The sequence below is a fragment of the Nylanderia fulva genome, unplaced genomic scaffold, assembly GCF_048542155.1.
Source record: "Nylanderia fulva isolate GAGA-0341 unplaced genomic scaffold, ASM4854215v1 Scaffold79, whole genome shotgun sequence".
NCBI lineage: Eukaryota > Metazoa > Arthropoda > Insecta > Hymenoptera > Formicidae > Nylanderia > Nylanderia fulva.
This window is the reverse complement of record NW_028190905.1, coordinates 242,774-253,255: the sequence shown is the minus strand read 5'-3', so window position 1 is coordinate 253,255 and position 10,482 is coordinate 242,774. Positions and strand designations below refer to the sequence as shown.

The window sequence follows — 10,482 nt, the reverse complement described above, 5'->3', positions numbered from 1 at the left end:
TTATATAAATTCATTTGCATAGGAGACCAATAAAAACAATAAAAATGTTCTTTAGAAACTTCTTTTATATATCCCATATATTTTCCTTTATATTTCAATTCAACCAATGAATTGATAGGATCAAGATTTTTATTGATACCTAATTCGCGAATGATAGCTTCTTTTTTAATTTTTCTTAATGTGCATTTTTTTTGAAAATATGATGATTCTGGATATTTGTATGATAAGTCTTTTATAGCATCTATACGCTATTGTCTCAGTTGTTTATACAAAAGTTCTTGTCCAATTTCTGTTCGACTGTTTCCTTTTACTGCTCGCTTTTGTTCATGTGGTATTCCAGAAATATCTACAGTATGAACTTTTAAAATTATACCACTATCGGGAGCTGGTTCATATAAACAATGGGCATTAAATTTGGCTCCGCATTCTTTGCAAAAACCATATATTTTTAAATATGTTTGTGCTTCTGTACATTTAAAAACCTTGCTATATTTAAATGTATAAACACATGGAAGTTTATTTTTCAAGAAACAAGCTTTAGAAATTATATCAGTTCAACCAGTTTTAAGTACCTACTTTATATTTTTTACCATTAGTTCCTTTTTCTTTATATACTTTTGATATAGGATAAATAGATTTCCATTGCTCGCGTTGAATAGTTCCAACTCAAACCAAAATTTTGGTAACTGTGCGCGACGGAAAGCAGGATAGGAAGGTCGGAAGCGAAACGACAGAATAGCACTGCACTCGACACACACGTATCGTGAATATTAAAAAATATATTTACACTACTAACAACAACAAAAAAATACAATTATTCAAACCACACAGAATTAACCAAAAGATAGCCGAGTCGAAAGTATCAAAGAGTACAATAACCGAAAGAAAAGCCGTGTCAAAAATAAAGTACTGAGTGTTCCGCAAGCAACGGTAATTGAAAGCGAAAAAGACAAGCGATCTTTTTCTGAGATTAGAAGCACACTCGATTTGCGACGATAAGCAATAGGAAAAGAGCGCCGCGGCTTCTTGAGAGGATGCTTATATAGTCCCTATTTTCTAGAATATTCGCGCTATTTTAGATTTTAGCGCTAGAATAGAGCGCTATTTTAAATGTAATGTAAAATTACGCATGTTACAAAATAATATTAAATAAATTATCCGCATGATGCATGTTGCATGCTAATACTGCATGAAAGATTCTAATGATTTCTTATCCGCAGGTTTTGCACGTTCGAATTTTGAACAGTAACTTTGCATTAAGATTTTCTGGAAAATTATATGGTTGGAATTCTTCACTGTTATTACTTTGATTGAAAGAACTAATACTCCTATCTACTATTTTTCTTTCTTCTTTGTTTCTCGCAATATTAAAATGTTTTTCCAAATTTTCTTTTCAATTCCATCTATCTTACTTCTGACATAAAAATTTAAAGTATTAGGTAATAATTTGTCAGAAATTATTTTGCATGCTTTTTCCCACACTTTATCTGAACGACATTTTAATTGATTATATTGATTAAATGGTTCGCATTTCTTTAATGCATCTAACATAACTTCAGGATTTATAAAAGCTTTTCTAGGCATTTTAGATATTAAAAATCAATATATATATATATTATCTTTTAATTCTACTTAAGTTATCAATATAATGCAATTATTAAAAGTTACGTTAATACGAAAATTTGTTAAAAATATGTTAATATTTTACGTTATAATTTTCAAAGGCTCTTTTATCAAAATTAAATTTTTAATTTATTAAACACCATATTCCTTTTCATGAGAATATCTGTAACAAAATGTTAGTTTACAACTTAAAAATTGTTATGCTAAATTTGAAATATAAATGTTCAAAAACTAAAATTGTACAATTTAAAAATTATAATATATAAATTTATTAAAATTATATGATAAAAAATTATATGTAATATATAAAGAATATGAATATATGTTTCGTTAATTCTAAGGTTCTTTTCAAAGTAAACACTACTTTCCTTTGTTTTTCACATACATGTATCACTGTTAAGTCGGTACATTCCGATCTTATACCAAAGACTGTCATTATGAACTTGTAGTTTTATCTTTGTATTTTAAAGAACATCCTGAAGAGGACCCAATTAAGGGTCAAAACGTAGCTTCCCAAATAGAACAAAAAGTCATTTAAATGTCAAGATGACATCAAAAACTAATCATTTTTAGAAAGTCAAGATGATATCATTTTATGCTTTTAAGGAAACATAATTTATGATTGTATTTTGACTTTCTGATGATTTTTTATGCATGAAAAATTATTAAAATCTCGTAGATACTACAAAAATATTTTGCGAATTTGCGAAAATATTTTATTTTTGAAGCATTAATCCTAATTTTCATTTATAAGATTATAAAATATAAAAGCTGAAGAATATATATTTTACAGAACATAATCTCTATAAGATTTATATTTTTCGGCTTTTATATTTTATAATCTTATAAATGAAAAATCAAAATATTATAATGCTTCAAAAATCAAATATTTTCACAAATTCATAAAAATACATAATACCTGTAAGTTCGAGAAATTTAGTAAGAAGGAAGTCAAAATAAATATAATAATTTTTATCTATTTATGCTATTTTAAAATAAAAACTTTGTTTATTTAAGAACAGAATAATATATGGAAACGTAGTTCCATTATTTAGCGCACATAGTCGGTTTTGTAGTATGTAATAAAAATAAATTGTACACAAGAAGTATTGCACTAAATTAATAGTTATCTAAAATTCTTAATTAGTATAATTAAATACATTTAGCAAAAATAAAATTTTATATTAAAATAAAAATAACATTTTATCTGCATTTCTTAATCGGGGGTAAAAAAATGTGCGGTATATATATTTATATATTTAACATTATTGCCTTAGCCTTAGCTTTTCTTCTGCGCATCTTACATAATTTATAGAAAACCAAACAATCGTGCATCAACATAATTAGTTTTATCTTCTATACGTATATTTTCAAATTAAACTTATATTGTTTTTGCATTTCTCAACAACTTAAGATACACTGAAAGATACACAATTACTTGTCACAAATAAAAAAACTTTTTGAAGATTATAATCATATGTATGCGATTGTTTAATTTACTAAAACGTTTTTAAAGCATATCAATTGCACTCATTTTTCTCTGATTACTTGTAAAAAACCAACGGGAAATTTTTGATTGAACCTGTATAACGTCACATGACGGAAATTTTTTAGCAATAGCACCTGAAACAAATAATAAATTAAAGTTTTTATTTCTAATATGAATAAAGATATATTAATAAAGATACGATAAAACAAAATTTCATTGAAAATTTACATTGATTTACTGTAAGAATATTTTGATGTGCAAATCTTCCGAGTATTGGCCAAAATTGTTTGCTAGAATTCTTATGAAGAGGTATTCCATCTATATTTACATCCATGAAAATCTGGCTGTTTTCAGTCAGATACTGATAATTTATTCTTTGTGCAATGTTAAGTCTGATACCTTTGTACCACATCTGTCCTGTCCCAACAATTTGCAAAGGAACTTTGCGTGGGGTTTTAAGAAGGGTTTTATATGAATTAGGAAGAAAAGGTAAAATGGGTTTAAATAATTTTAAAATATCATCTACTTTTTTTCTAGATATATTACAAAGTCTCCAATCTCTAAGTCCTGTCAAAACATATCTCTTTTTCTCTTCTTCGTTTTGAAAAACAACCATTGTTTTTTATTCTCAAATTTATTGCAATAAATGTTTTCATTGTCATCATTGATCCTTGCATCATTATTGACATTCGGATCACATTCATTAATTTCAACAATGATATTCATAAAATTTTGTTGTGGAACGGCAATATTATCATTAGGAGAATCACACATTAAACCAAGCTTGTTTCATTTGCATTAATTTTAAGCTTCTGATCTGTACTAAACTCAAGCTTCTGTGTAAGAGTGTCTTTTGCCTTTGTTTTAATAAAAGCTTTATGAATTCTATTTTTTGCTCTGATTTTATACTTTCGAAGAACTTTCTTTTTCGTAAAATATAACTGCAAGATTAATATAAGTGTGTTTGAATATATATATATTTATACATATTATATGATAGTTGGATGATTAGATAAAATATTCAGAAGAACTTATAAATTATGATATTATAATTGCTTTCAAAATATAATATATGCGATATCATCATAAATTAATTTTAAATTATAACATTCTCCAGCAATTAAAATTAACTTTTTATAAGGCGCATAAATTTATGTAGATCAGAAAATATTATATACAACAATTAAAATAAATGTATACAATACAAATTAATAATACAAATTAAAAAATATTTTTTTAAATATACATATATATGTATTTAATAATATTTAATAATATGTGTGTTTAATACAATATATGTATTTATAACTATTATCTATTCCTCAAATTATGATTTTGTCTATTCCTGAAAATCAATAATTTTTTTGAGAAAAATGACACTTAGAATAAACAATTTACAGATTTTTTCTATCGCCATATGATTTTCAATATGTGTGAATTACATTAGATAAAATATTGAAACGCAACCATATATCAGCATATGCTAATAAAATAAGTAAAAATGTTTTCTTTACTACATTAATAAACATAGATAATTACAAAATCTACATAACATATATACTTACAAAAATTAAAATAAATGCAATATAAATATTGTAAGATATATCTTGCATAGCATAAGTATGCTTGCGTGCGGATAGGCGCGCGCATCCTGTAGATGCGCGCGCAGCGGCGCGAGCCTCGTGGTCGAGGAGAAAGAAGCCGGGCGGCCATGAGGGGCATTATCAAAAAGTACAGCGGAGGAGTGGGAACGGGCGCACGCGACGTACAACTACGTGGCAACGATTTGTATGGCATAAGCCAAGTTATAAGAGCGAGTCACGCGGCGGGAACATGGTATTTACATATGTATTGGAAGATGCCTGGATTCGCGGGTGTCAGGAAAGCCGCGGGAGAGGCCAACAAAGGGGTTTTGCTCGTGAGGTGGTTCTAATAATTGTCACACCACGTTTAACTGAACTGATCTTTTTTCACGCGCATGACACCTGCGCGCGCATCTACAGGATGCGCGTGCCTATCCGCACGCAAGCATACTTATGCTATGCAAGATATATCTTACAAAAGTTTATTTGCTTTTTTCATCTTTTTAGACGCTATTATTTTGCTTTTTTCACCTCTTTAGACACTCATTTACTACTTAGACACTTCATAAACAATAGATGCAATCTTTCACGTGGGTAACAAAATGATGATGCGGATGATGCAATGCGCGAGCAGTAGACGCAGTTGTTAAGGTTAGAACGCGAGACACTGACTGCATCATAGACTGCGCGCATGCGTCGCACTTCATTTACAAATCATATTCTTACCACGATATAATCATTTTTGTTGAAAATATTTCATATCTACATAACACGATATTTAAAGTCTAATATGTACAATTATGTTTATCCGAAATAATCTAAGTTTAAATTATTGTGAATGAGGCCAAACAGCATCTCTAAATTTCAAAATCATAATTTGATCAATTTTCTGTCATGATCAAAATATGACTATTATTAATCATTATGATGTCATTTTGATATCATTTTGATATTATTGTGACTTTTTGTTCTGCTTGGGTTTCTTTGTAATAAAAGAATTTTTTATCTATAGCTAGTGTGGGTCAATTAAGTCCATTTCACCTCGTATAAAAATTCATACTCAATAATTATAATAATTGTAAACAAAAAAGAGCTATAAGAGCTATTATAAACATAATACAGTTGTCAGATGATATTAATAAAATTCATTTAAACAAAATAATAAATACATAAGACATAAACATTTATGCAAACGTTTCGGCTGACATTTCAAGCCTTCTTCAGCGCAATACAAATATTTTAATTATAAATCGAATTGTGATATTAAAATATTATAGACGGTAATTAACAATGTCAAGATAATAAATATATAAATAAAATCTTTTGTACTCGGCTCGAATTATTGTGTTACAATAAAAATGAAATATCGACGGCAATCAAAGCCTGTGCGGATGTCATGCACAAAATTAATAAATTGAAATGAGATCTCAAATAAAACTCATTTATTAAATTCTAAACGTTTCGACCCACTTCGGGTCTTCTTCAGTAGCTGCAAAATACAAAAATTCAAGAAATCAAAGATAGTCGTTACAATTATAAAAAAATAAAACTCATATACATACAATCCGCAAACAAAATAACTGTTATTCTCCTCCCTATTCAAACCGTCCGGCCGTCGGAGCGTCTCCCTAACGGTGACCATCGTCAGGAAGGAAGCAGAGCACATAAGTGACTCCCTTACCAACACTAATCAAAATCACAACAACATTATATAAATTAAACATAGAAAGATCCACAAGGATTAAAAATTAAAAAACGGAGAGAGCACTTACCCCGATAGTAAAAACAGAGAGAAGACGATGCTACACGTGACACATCACTCTAACGACTGTGCGGTATTCTACCTCGGCACAGTCGATACATATATACGCAAAAAAAAACAAAAATAAAAATAAAATATAAAAATAAAAACAACTAAAACTTATCGGCGCTTATGTCAAAGGTCTAACAAAACCACGGCTATGTATAATCACAGAGCTAGATTTTGATAAATTTTTCTATTAAAAGATCAAATATATCATTTAAATAAAAATAGTAATTAGCTCTGTTAAATTAATAATTGTAAACAAAGAAGGGCTATAAGAGCTATTAAACATAACAAAGTTGTCAGTTGATATTAAAAAACTTCATTTGAACGGAACGAGAAATAAATAAGAAGTGATCATTTATTCACATTTAAATGAAATAATAAATACATAAGAAATACACATTAAAGCGAACGTTTCGGCTGACATTTCGAGCCTTCCTCAGCGCAATACAAATATTATATAAATTGAAATGTAATATTAAACATTAAAGACGGCAATTAACGATGTCAAGATAATAAAAAGTCAGTTTTTTGTCTCATTACATATGTTTCTAAACAAGTCATCGCGTGTGACAAGTGCAAATTGTTGATACATACTGAGATCGAGCGACCGTGCCGTGTAATCACTATGTGTATAGGCTTCCTGATTTATTGGTCAAGGGAGATATCTTGATTGAATCATCATATTGAAATGTTGTTAGACATTAAATGGAGATCTAAATAAATAATATCCAATTATTCACTATACTTTTGACAAATAAAATACACTGTACACTCACTCAAACAAAATTGGTGATTATTTTATAGAAGTTTCAAATATCAGATACGAAATCTTATAGACACAGTTTATTCTAAAGATAAAAGTTTACTAAAGACAGAACGTTTTTACCGTCTCAACTCTCAATCCCAAATGAGGCAGTACCTCGGTGTTTCACCTTCATTATACATATCAAGGTCTGTTTACAAACCCTGGCAATTTTGGTAAAGAATCTATAACATTATTGTATATATCAAGCAAAAATTCAGTGTCATTTTGTAGATTCAATCCATTAGTTTGTCTTTTTATATATAACATTTCTGATATAAGTCTTTTATTATAATATGGTTCTTTATCTAAAATTTTTACTTCACCCCAATCAAATTCATGGGAGAACTCTAATCTATGATCAGTAACAACTGATTTATTGGAACACTTTCTGTTAATGTGTTTTTTATGTTCAATTATCCTAGTATTCAGTTTTCTGCTAGTTTGACCCACATATGAGGCATCACAGTTTTTACAGTTAATTTTATAAACTACATTCGTATTCGCTCCTTTAGGTATTTTGTCTTTATGTGTTTTTATAAATTTCCCTAATTTATTCATGCTTACGTAAGAGAGTCTAGTGTCAACTTTTTTTCTAATACCTATCAATTGTTCTGTAGCATTCGGTAAGTAAGGCACAGTAAAAAACAAAGGAGAATCCTTCGACTGATTTAGACTGTTATTGTTAACATTACTTCTAGTATAAAAAAGAGTTTTGAATCTATCGTTAATAGTGTCAAAAATGAATTTTACCGGGTAATTATTATTTATTAGGATGTTAATAATCAATTTTATATTATCCTGATGAAATGAAGAATGAGATAATAAAATTACCCTATCAATCAGACCGATGATCGTTCCTCTTTTTTGACATATAGGTTGTTGTGAAAGAAAATTCAAGTACCTTCCAGAAAACGTAGGCTTTCTAAACCAATCACATGTAATTTTATTATTTTTTTATATTAACTTGATGTCCAAAAAACTCAAACTATGGTTTTTTTCTTTATATCATTTAATTTATCGGTGTTGCTATGTAAATTTAAACTATTCCTCTGACGTTTTATGTGGATCATTTCCGATATCAAACATTTACCTAAAAAAGGCTCCTTGTCTAAGACTTTTACATCATCCCAATTAAAATCATGATTCAGTAATCTATTCTCCGATATGACTGATAATTGTGACGCGTTTTTTTTTATATTGTTGCGATGTTCTTTCGTCCTAGTTTTCAACAGTCTACCCGTCTGCTCTACGTACGACGCATCACAATCCATACAATCATTTTTATAAACTACATTGTTATGGAGTTTCCTTGGTAACTTATTCTTGTGTACTTTGATGAATTTACGAAGACTGTTAATTCCTGTATAAGATGGAATGACATCCAAATCACGTGTGATATCTTTGAATCTCTCCAATACATGATTAATATACGGAATATTAAAATACGAAACTTTTTTCTGCGTTAGAATCTTATTGTTGCATATATTTGCTCTATTGTTATGAAACTTATTATTGTAGCGGAAAAACAACTTTTTTAATCGCGTTTGTAATGTTTGAAATATCAAATTGACAGGATAATTATTAGACAAAAGAACTCCAATCATAGACTCAAAGTTACTCTTATAGAATTTCGGATGAGAGAGCCAATAAACTTTGTCTATGAGGCTGATAATGGTGCCTTTTTTATGGCAGAGAGGGTGCTGCGACTCAAAGTTTAAATATCTACCTGAATACGTCGGCTTATGAAACAAATCAAACTCCATGCTCCCATTGTTTACAATAATGGTGACGTCTAAAAAATTCAATCGGTTGTCAACCCTCTCCTCCATGGTGAACTGCAATCTCGGATGGAAAGAGTTGAAAGTGTTTAATACAATATTAAGCATGGAGGGTGGGGGTCGCCAACGCGATGTCGTCAATATATCTAAAATAAAATGGAAGTGACATCGGAATTGCAGCAATCGCCCTACTCTCCAAATCTTGCAACGTGATATCCGCAATGATCGGTGAGAGGGGAGAACCCATAGGTGTGCTAAAAGTCTGTTGATAACAAACATTATTAAACATAAAATAGGTCGAATTCATGATAAAACGAATTGCCAATAAAAATTCATCTCGTAGAATCATCCACTCTTTTTCAATATATACCCATCTGTTTGTCAAACAATCAATAGCCATATCCAATGGTACGTTAGTGAACAATGAAGTAACATCTAGTGAAACTAGCTTCACATTGCTATCTACACATAAATATATAAAGTCAGTTTTTTGTCTCGTTACATATGTTGCTAAACAAGTCATCGTGTATGACAACCACCATTACTGATAGATACTGAGTTCGAGCGACCGTACCATGCAATCACTTATAAATATAGACTTCCTGATTTACTGGTCAAGGGAGATTTTCTTGATTGAATCCTCATGATGAAATGTTGTTAAACATTAACTTGAGATCTAAATAAACAATATCCGATTATTCATTATAATCTGACAAGTAAAATGCACTGCACACTCACTCAAACAAATTGGTGATTATTTTACAAAAGTTTCAAGTATCAGATCCGACGTCTTTTTAACAAAGTTATTTACTAAAGACAAAACAAAACGTTTAACCGTCACAACTCTCAGATCTCAAATGAGACGGTAACTCAGTCTTTCACCTTTTTTATATCAAGGTTTGTTTATAAGCCCTGATAATTTTGGCAGAGACTATAATGTTATTATACATATATATCAGGCTAAAATTCAGTATTATTTTGTAGATTCAATCCATTAGCTTGTCTTTTTATATATAACATTTCTGATATTAGTCTTTTATTATAATACGGTTCTTTATCCTAAATTTTTACTTCACCCTAGTCAAAATCATGGGAGAACTCTAATCTATGATCAGTAACAACTGATTTATTAGAACACTTTCTGTTGATGTGTTTTTTATGTTCCGTTATCCTAGTATTCAATTTTCTGCTTTTATTCAATAATTATATACAAATTTTTATTATATCATAAATGTATTTTTACGTCCGCCGCAAAAATGTAACGTTCGCCGGAACTAATTCTATGAAGGACCGCTTTGATTCGCGTCGCACGACACCGTTTACTCGCGCACCGTAAATTAATCGTGCTCGGTTAAGAAAGAAAAGACCTTTATTTAAAGAAGGTTACAATATGG

The 10,482-nt window shown here is 29.5% G+C and overlaps 1 pseudogene; it reads right to left on the bottom strand.

Moving 5' to 3' along the window:
- Window positions 1–248: 248 nt before the first annotated feature.
- On the bottom strand, window positions 249–9,488 carry LOC146720065 (uncharacterized; annotated as a pseudogene).
- Between the last annotated feature and the right edge of the window lie 994 nt (window positions 9,489–10,482).